The 9,198-nt window shown below is 45.9% G+C and overlaps 1 protein-coding gene across 1 annotated transcript in view; it reads right to left on the reverse strand.

Moving 5' to 3' along the window:
• Positions 1-1,051, reverse strand: part of LOC147689453 (trimethyllysine dioxygenase, mitochondrial-like) — a 480,372-nt gene extending 479,321 nt beyond the window's left edge. Inside the window, exon 1 of the mRNA XM_086942230.1 lies at positions 927-1,051. The gene's annotated coding sequence lies outside the window, so the exon portion shown is untranslated. The remainder of the gene's footprint in view (positions 1-926) is intronic.
• Between the last annotated feature and the right edge of the window lie 8,147 nt (positions 1,052-9,198).

Genomic DNA, 9,198 nt, shown 5'->3' on the forward strand with positions numbered 1-9,198 from the left:
CAACAATCTGATCTGCTTTCACAAACTTTCCAGACATCTCCGCTTGCCTGGACTCCTACTTGCACACATCCTACACATGAGGAAAAACAGATCCGTCTGTCAAGCCTTTTCCTACACCACTTCTGAAGTGTGTCACTGAGGAACTAAAGTCTAAATTAGGCCTTATGGGTAAATCGTAAACTCACGGTCATGTTTAGAAATTAGCGTAATGTATCTAATTGGTTCAGTATAAGTACCAATGCATTAATGGGAATCGCATAATCTGAAATTTAGTGTTTAGTACTCTCGCTATATAAGTCTTTACCTTTTGACAGGTATTATGACTTAACCCGATCAGCGCCATTTTGTGGCCTAGCCTGACTATAGCACTAACTAAACCCATTGCGCCTTAGTCAGCAAGGTTTGTTCCTACAAGAAATTGTACAACAACTGTAACAAACTGCTGCTCCTGCATGTTAGGCCTGTCAAGGTTATAGGTAAGGGTAGGTTGGATAAGCACATTCAAGGAGGCGCTGTGTGAGCCCTCCTGAACGATAGGCAGAAGAGAGTCACCCTCATCGACCTTGCTATAATGAGCTGAGCCGAACTGAGACGGCTTTGTGTGCCTTATATGGTTCTTCCTTTCCAGCAACCTGTACCAACTTGTATTTTTCCTTCGCAGGTAACGGTTTCGAAATGTAACAGTAAATATGTGATCTCTTGATAATGTGCCATCAGTCTTCTCGGCGGACCTCAAGGGGTTAGGTCGCGAGAAGCTCCTCTGGCAGATTTTTTGTCTAATAAATGATTGAACCTTCTTCACTGCCAACCAACTGATTATTGGTAATTGGTATTGGGGGCTATTAGTAAGTACAGCTCTATATGGTATTATTTATTTTAGGTACTTCATAACGATCTGCCACTACACAAAAGAGTCTCCTCCTCACCTCTTGCATTCCACAAAAAGCTGAAATTCTGGCTTTTCCAGTAGTCCCAATAGGCCTTAGCTTTGGCTAGGCTCACACCTGCTCAGCGCCAGGCTTATCTCCAGGTGATAGTGCAGGCTACAAATCTGTATAATATAATATAACATATATTTACATTAAATGTAGAACAGAATAGAAAAAATACAACAGCACTATTGGACTAATTTTAAATCAAAACTTTAATTAATAGAAATATATCAAATGTAATTAATAACATTTTCTGAAGTTTAAAATAAAATAAAAGTTCCACCTGAGGAAAATTAAGTTATTGATATGTATTAATAATTATTAAAAGTGACGTATGCCATTAATTAAAATTAATACTTTTTTGGTATATACATTGTTTTCAATAGGCATATAATAATGCAAACCAAGAAAAAAACCTTAGCCATCCTTAACCAGTTGACATAGAGTATGAGGCCATCACTGTTCATGCCCCGCAATATTACAGCTGCATCACACCCAATTGAGCTCCACCCAATGCACAGCGGGTGCTTAAGTATCTTATGTAAAAAGAACAATTGATGGACAGAATGTAGAACAATGTCATACATTCACCGCAGTACAAAGATCTGGGACTAAATCCATTTTTTTTTGCCCACCATGCCATTCCAGTTTGAACCCAGCCATATGCAAATCAGTCTTGACCCTGTACCCAATGGGAACAGTCCAGACCGAACTGCCAGGCCAGGTCCTCCCTGGACTTGGAACAAGCATCCTAGGACTGGTTTCGGGGTTTCACTCCTCATCAGCCAGGATAGTTTGAAGCCAGTGGTGTGGAGAGCACGGGACCCACGCCTGGGCATTCCCGCCCCACTCGGGGTGACTAATGCAAAAACAACCATAGATGGACAGAATGCAGAACAATGTCATACATTCACCCCAGTACAAAGAACTGGGCCTAAATACATAATTGTTGTGTTCCCCATGCCATTCCAGTTTGAACCCAGCCATATGCAAATCAGTCTTGCTCACTTTGCACTAGATTCAAGCTAGCCTGGCTGATGAGGGGTGTGACACAGAAACCGGTCCCAGGGTTTCTGGTTCAGGGAAGACCTGTCTTGGCATTTTGCTCTGGACTGTTCCCATGAGGCACAGGGTCAAGCCTGATTTGCATATAGCTGTGTCTGAACTGAGGTGGTGAGGTGAGCTGAAGAACGAAGATGGAACTTTCACGAACCTTACGTTCATCATCAGCTCATTTGCTGAAGGTCCCACGCACAAGAAGGGCCAACTGGGGAGACAGAAGCGTTACCATCTCGACAGCCAGACTCTGGAATACGCTACCTCTTCATATCAAAACCGCTCCCACACTCATCAACTTCAGGAAGAAACTCAAAACATGGCTGTTTTCAGCATAAATTACTTTCCGCCACAGTGAGGATTCTGTTACGTCAGCGCCAAGACACCCGTCTGGGTATTTGCGCGCTCTAAAAATCGCATAAAATAAATAAATAAATAAATTTAACCCAGATCTGTGCCTGGGGGTGAGTGTCTGAAAAGTTTCAGCGCTCCATCTATCATCTCCTTGAGTTTGCTTTATTTGCCCTAAGTTGGCAGGTTATGCCCAGACGTAGGCCCCTTGCTCACTTTGCAACTGGATTCAAGCTAGCCTGGCTGATGAGAGGTGTTACCCCAAAATCGGTCCAAGGATGCTTGTTTCCGGTTCAGGGAAGACCTGGCTTGGCAGTTCAGGCTGGACGGTTCCCATGAGGCACAGGGCCAAGACTGATTTGCAGGTCTGAACTGAGGTGGCGAAGTGAGCTAAAGAACGATGATGGATTCAACCCAGATCTGTGACTGGGGGTGAGTGTCTGAAACGTTTCCGTGCTCCTTCCATCATCTCCTTGTTTTTGCTTAAGCATCTTAGGCAGAAGGAAAGTTCACCTCTTCATCTGACGTACTTATCTGTGACCCCCCCCCCCCCCGGATCTACAAACAGCATTGTCCCTCAAACTTGCAAATCGTCTTCCAACTTCTCATCATGGCGACACTTTTTAAAGTATTCTTCCTCTGCAACCTTCCGTTCTTTCACATCCCTCACCCACCCGTCCACAATGGGGCTAACTTTCTCCATCTGTATAATGCAGCTCTTATCTTAGTTGAGAACAACAGCATCTAACATCCCACAGACAGCAAACAATCGGGCCACACACCAATCCACCCTCCTGCGCCATTTACAAACAGTAGGAGGCTTAGCTTGGGACCAAGCAGCAGCAATATCCCACTTAGCAACTGCCACCGCTCTACCCAGGAAGCGTTTGTCGGCCCGTGAGCCGTCCAATCCATCAAAGACCCCTAGGAGGAAACATAGGTGGTCGTGAGTGACGTGCCAGACCAATGTTTGTGTAAGTTAAGATTCTACACCCGCCCAAAAGGAGGTAAGACCGGAACATTGCCAGACCATGTGATAGAAATCGGCTGAGGCATGGCCGCATCGGGTACAGTCCGGTAGGGGATGCAAGCCCGCCCTATGTCGGCGGACCAGAGTCAGATATGTTGTGTGGAGATAATAGAGTTGGATAAGGCGCAAGTTGGAGGAGGTAGTTAGGGTTTTGGGTGCCATGAAGGCGTCTCACCAGTCTGCTTCCTCTATGGGGCCCACCCATCCCTACCAACGTGTGCGCAGCACATCTAGGGTAGCCGGACTGTTATTCACCAGTGAGATCCGTGACACTCCCCCCTTTCCCAAGTCGCCCAAATTGGCCTGCGCCTCAATCGGGTTGAACTCTGGAAGTGAGGTACCAGGGGAAACATTTGCAAGGAGGGCGTGACGAAGTTGCAAATATTTGTAAAACTGTGTAGGGTAGAGGGAGTGACGTTGTTGCAAATCTGAGAAGGCTCGGATGTGGTTCCCTACCCAGACGGCTCCAAGAAGTGTGATTTCAATTCGTCCCACTGGCGAAACCCACTAAGGGTCAATACCTCCGGCAGCCAGGTCCCGTGCCACAGGGGAGTGTGCTGGGTGAGGTTCTTGTCCCAGCGTGTGTAGCGTAGGGCCGAGCGCCATGCCATTAAGACCTCCCTGGTGAGATAGTGATACATTTTAGAAATCCACTGGTCTCCTGAGCAATACTGAGTGGGGATGACTGGAGAGAGGAGGGGGCCATAAGAGCCCTTCTGCTAGGTTACTTTTACCCACCAGAGAGACCCCAACAATTTAGAAGGCAAAATGGTTGAGAGGGGAGACCTTTAAATCAAAACATAGATTACGATCGGCCTAGGCAGCCACTCTTCAAGATTCCCAATATTCCCACAACAAACAGATGTGTTGTTCTAGAAGGAGTAGAGTGACTCGAGCTAAGGGGTATGGGTTGAAGGGACACTATCACCAGGGTGAGTTACAGGTGAAAACTGTCCAAGTAGGGGAGATCAAAGGCCAGCTTCTGACATCAGGAGAGGGTGAGATCAGCGGGAGGTTGAGTGGGACTTTAAGGGACAAAATTGATGGATGTTATATGGCTATACCGAACAGTCAATCTTGTATCTCCATAAATGAGACCACTCAGAATTTAGATGTGTGTCCGTTAGTAAGAGTCTGGACCCCTCTGGTGCTCCCGATGAACTCTCTTGTATTAAAACACTCACTGAGGGCATGTAACTGTAGAACTAAGTCTGACACTCCAGCTAAACACACTTTTAATAGAATTGGACAAGACTCCTTAATTGATTATGTTCTGATTGATATAAAATCTCTGCACAGGTTAGCAGACTTAAAGATTGAGTCACGTTACAATAGTGATCACAATGCCTTAGTTTTAGAGTTGTTCACACTAAGTTATGTAAGTGCTACAGGTTTGGTTACGCCAGATGATGGCAGATTGACTCTTACCAACTGTAGGAAGAGAGTCTAATGGACAGACATAAGTCAAACCCAAGAAAAGCTAGGTGCCCTGTACCAAACCGTTATTCTGATTCTTATGAACGCAATGCAATCTGTTTCACCTGACAGCATCTCAATTGAACCGTTGAAGGTTGCCCTAAACCATACTAGGCTGACTTTTTCTTCCCAATCAAAAAAATTAGAACTAATAGGATACCCCGATATCCTTGGTATAATGAAAGATGTCGAAAGGCCAAAATAGCTCTGATTTCCGCCATTAAGGCCAATGATAGACCTCTGATTAAAATCAATAGAGCGGCCTATTAAAGCTACTATTGATGAGACAAACAAAGGGTGGGAAAGCGATAAGTGGGAAAACTTGAGAAGCTCCTTGGACACCCGTGAAATTAGAACATTTTGGAATATGGTAAATACTGGTAGTTCCGACGGAAATCCGACGATTGTGCTAAATTTAGGGGCAGATGTGTGGAAGGACCATTTTGAGTCTCTCTACTTGAGAGTAGAGCTAGAGGTTGATGTAGTGGATAATAAACGTTACTCCTCACAGGCCCAATGCTCCAATGCACTCATGCCCACCCCTTGAGAGCAGGCAATACCCCGATGATAACACTTAAAGTGTTAACTGGTGTTTTAAGTCAAATAGCACCAGGTAAGGCACCAGGGTTAGACAAGATACCCGGGGACTTGTTCCGCAGTGAACCAACCATCTGGGCACCATATTTTTGGATTTTATTTAATGCTGTCATCCAAGGCATGGCAATTCCCGCTAGTTGGACAGGAGCAGAAATAAGACCAGTTTATAAAAAGGGATTCCCGTTGCTACCCACAAATTATAGGCCCATAAGCATTATAGATATTAGCCAAAACATTTTTGCACGTGTGTTGTTGTCCCGCCAGCAGAGCTGGATGGAGGAGCATAAAGTTCTTAGCCCGTTCCAAGTAGGGTTCGTAGGAAAAATGTCCAAACTGTACCAGATCTTTAGGCAACAATTATTACACTGTAAGAACTCGTGTATGGAGGGTAGCAAGCCTCTATCTAATATTTGTGGACCTCAAATCTGCATTTGATCTGGTGCCGAGAGACAAGTTGGTGGCAGTCCTGCTAGAGATGGGAGTCCCGGTATATTTATGCAAAATCATGAGGCGGCTACATGAAGTAAACTACGAGCAAATAAGATTTGGCAAACACAGGGAGCTCACCACACCCACCCCTGTACGTAGAGGTGTCCGCCAGGGATGCAAACTTGCCCCGACCCTTTTTAGTCTTTTTATAAACAGGCTAGTTGACTTTCTAAATACTGAGAAGGATTTAGATGTACCTAAATTGGCAGCACGTCATATCCCAGCCATGATGTTTCCAGACGATACCCTGTCATTATCAAAATCTCCTATGGGTATACAGAGGGTCCTAAACAAATTTGAAAAGGGGAAAGGGGGCTTGAGATTATCCTACAAAAAACAAAATGTATGCTGTTTGTCTCAGCCAAAAGTACCAGACCGAACCCATGCTTGGATGGCAGAACCCTAGAGAGGGTATCTGTCCTTGATTATCTCGGCATTTACGATCACAGAAAAAATGGACTGGGGGGCAAAAATCAAAAAAACTACCCTGAAGCTAGCACAAACAACAGGGGGCCTGACCAAGGTATTTTGAAACTCTAGCCATAAACCGGTGGGCCCAGTATTGGAAATATATCAGGTACAAGCTAGAGGTGCTGCTCTATACAGAGCAGGAATGTCACTCTCGCCCTGACAGCCTTACACAAGCAGAAAACACCTTTGCTAGACAATAGTTTGGTCTCCCCAGTAGCTCCCCTCTCATCTGGCTACAACTAGATTTGGGGGTAAGGTCAATTGTGGAAGAAGTTTCTCTCAGACCTTTCCTATTCTGGCGCGCTTGTGTGTGACTCCAGAACTGGCAGATTGCTGTTTTTTTCTGTAATTCTGACCAAAGCAACAGATTAGAGATTTTGATTACATTACTAAAATTGATTATGATTTGCTCCATTGAATATATAAAGCAATAATATTTTTACAATCTCGGGTAAGATCACAGGAGTTGAACACACAATCTCCTGCGTGGACTCCGAGTGGGCTGTGCCTCCTGTGCGCCTCTTGTGATCTACGTGCGTGATCGCGCCTTTATAATTAGGCTAATAACCGTGTTTTTTTGTCATTCAGAACAACATAGGACATTTGAGAAGTTGATTAACTTTAAAAATGTATTATGAATTGTTCATTTGAATATATAAAGCAATACTATTTTTATGATCACCCAAGACGCCCGCAGGAATCTTGCGAGAGGTCCGGGAGGGGAAACACACTCAAGGACGAGCTGTGATTGGTTCAAATACATGTTTTTTTTTCCAAAAGGTAGATACCATCCTCTTGGTTTATTTGCCTAGGAGTTTGCTATGGGTAGACTTTTTTGTCTTGGTCTGTTTGCTTTTTTGTTTTGTGTGATAGAAATATGTCTTCCTCGGATTCAGAGGAGCAGCCTGGTACTGTTGCAGCACCTCAGACACATCAGCTTGCAGTGGCAGCCCACACAATGAAGAAGTGGTGGGGTGAGCGGAAGGAGCGCAAGAGGGGGAGTGTGCACGCGGGGGTTAATAATAAAAAATAAAAAAAACACTTACCTGTAGATTCCAGCCGCCTCCCGTGTCGCGCCTTGTCCTTCCTGGTCCCAGCAGGCACTGGGGCAGCATTAGACTCCCTATGCAATCCCAGTGCTGCTCTCATGCTATGAAAGCAGCCGAAGTGAGCTGAAAAGACGCACCACTCAGACCAGGGAGTCTATAACGTTTCTCCAGCCCGGCTGTTCAATGCAGTCGGGCTAAAGAAACCTAAGTGAACATGTATGTTTGGCTGCCCTGAAACGGCATGCCAAACACACATGTGCACTTAGAAGTGCTCATAGCATTTCTACTCCCTCCTCCCATGCCCCCGCCCCACACTGACAAGCTGGCTGAGAGCCTGCAAATGAAAAATAAAACTATTATAAATAACAGCCCGAACTGCCAAGCCAGGGCTCCCTGGACCTGCCCAGAAGTGGATTTTGTGGTCTCCATGCCACTGGAGTCAAGCTAGCCTGGCTGAGGAGGGATGAAACTCCAAAAGGATACTTGTTTCCAGTCTAGGGAGGACCTGGCCTGGCAGTTCGGGCCGGACTGTTCCCATAGGGAGCACGGTCAAGACTGATTTGCATATAGCTGGGTTCAAACTGGAATGGCATGGGGAGCAAAAAAAATGGATTCAGGCCCAGATCTCTGTACTGCCATGAATGTATGAATTATTCTGCATTCTGTCCATCAATTGTTCCTTTTGCATTTGTCACCCTGAGAGTGACAGGTATGCCCATGCGTGGATTCCATGCTCTCCATGCCACTGGAGTCAAGCTAGCCTGGCTGAGGAGGGCTGAAAGCCCGAAACCGGTCCTAGGATGCTTATTTCCAGTCCAGGGAGGACCTGGCCTGGCAGTTCGGGCTGGACTGTAGCAAATGGGGGCAGGGTCAAGACTGATTTGTGTATGGCTGGGTTCAAACTGGAATGGGTATGGGGAGCCAAAAAGAGATGGATGAGAGCAAAAAAAGAAGGATTTAGGCCCAGATCTCTGTACTGGGGTGAATGTATGGTATTGTTCTGCATTCTGTAAATTGTTATTTTTAAATTTAGAAAGTGGGCAGTTCTCTTCTCTTAAAAATCTGTGTGCCTGCAGCCTGTCTCCAACACATATCGGAGGGGTGGGGGGGGGGTAACAGCATGACTTTGTGCATTCACTCTAGACAGCCACACACAAAGGAATGTTAGGCATGTCTGAGTGCCCATCTGCATACTGATGGCTCATCCTGAGCAAGATGGGAGGGAGTAGATGTCACAGCTTGATAGGCAGTGTTCTGTTGCCACACAATTACCTCCCTGTAGGCAGTCTTGAGCAAGGACTGGCTGGAAAAAACGACCTCTGTGCACTTCAAAGACCCTCATTTGGCACAACTGGACATAAGTACTGGGTCTCTCACCTCACCAAATCAGGCATTTCTGGACCTGTAAAGAACCTCTGTCAAAGAACAGCTGTGCTGCTGCAAGGACTGTCACTCTGCTGGACTGCCACCCTGGAAGAACCGCTTTTCTGCTGTACTGCCCTGCTGTCCTTTGACCCTGATGATGAGGACTTGAACTCTGACTTTAACCCCAGAGTGATCTCCAATGGCTTCCCTCCTGCTTCCTGAGACTCAGGGATATCCTAATCATATGCCTGGTCCATTGGAAGTGGACCCAGGTGCTTTCTCCATTCGAACTGACCCATCTCCTGTCTGCATGTAGCAGAACCGATGCCTTAAAGAGCCGACGCCCCAGAACCAACACATCACCGCCCCTGCATTGTAGGGA

Source organism: Lissotriton vulgaris, chromosome 10, assembly GCF_964263255.1.
Source record: "Lissotriton vulgaris chromosome 10, aLisVul1.2, whole genome shotgun sequence".
Taxonomy (NCBI): Eukaryota; Metazoa; Chordata; class Amphibia; order Caudata; family Salamandridae; genus Lissotriton; species Lissotriton vulgaris.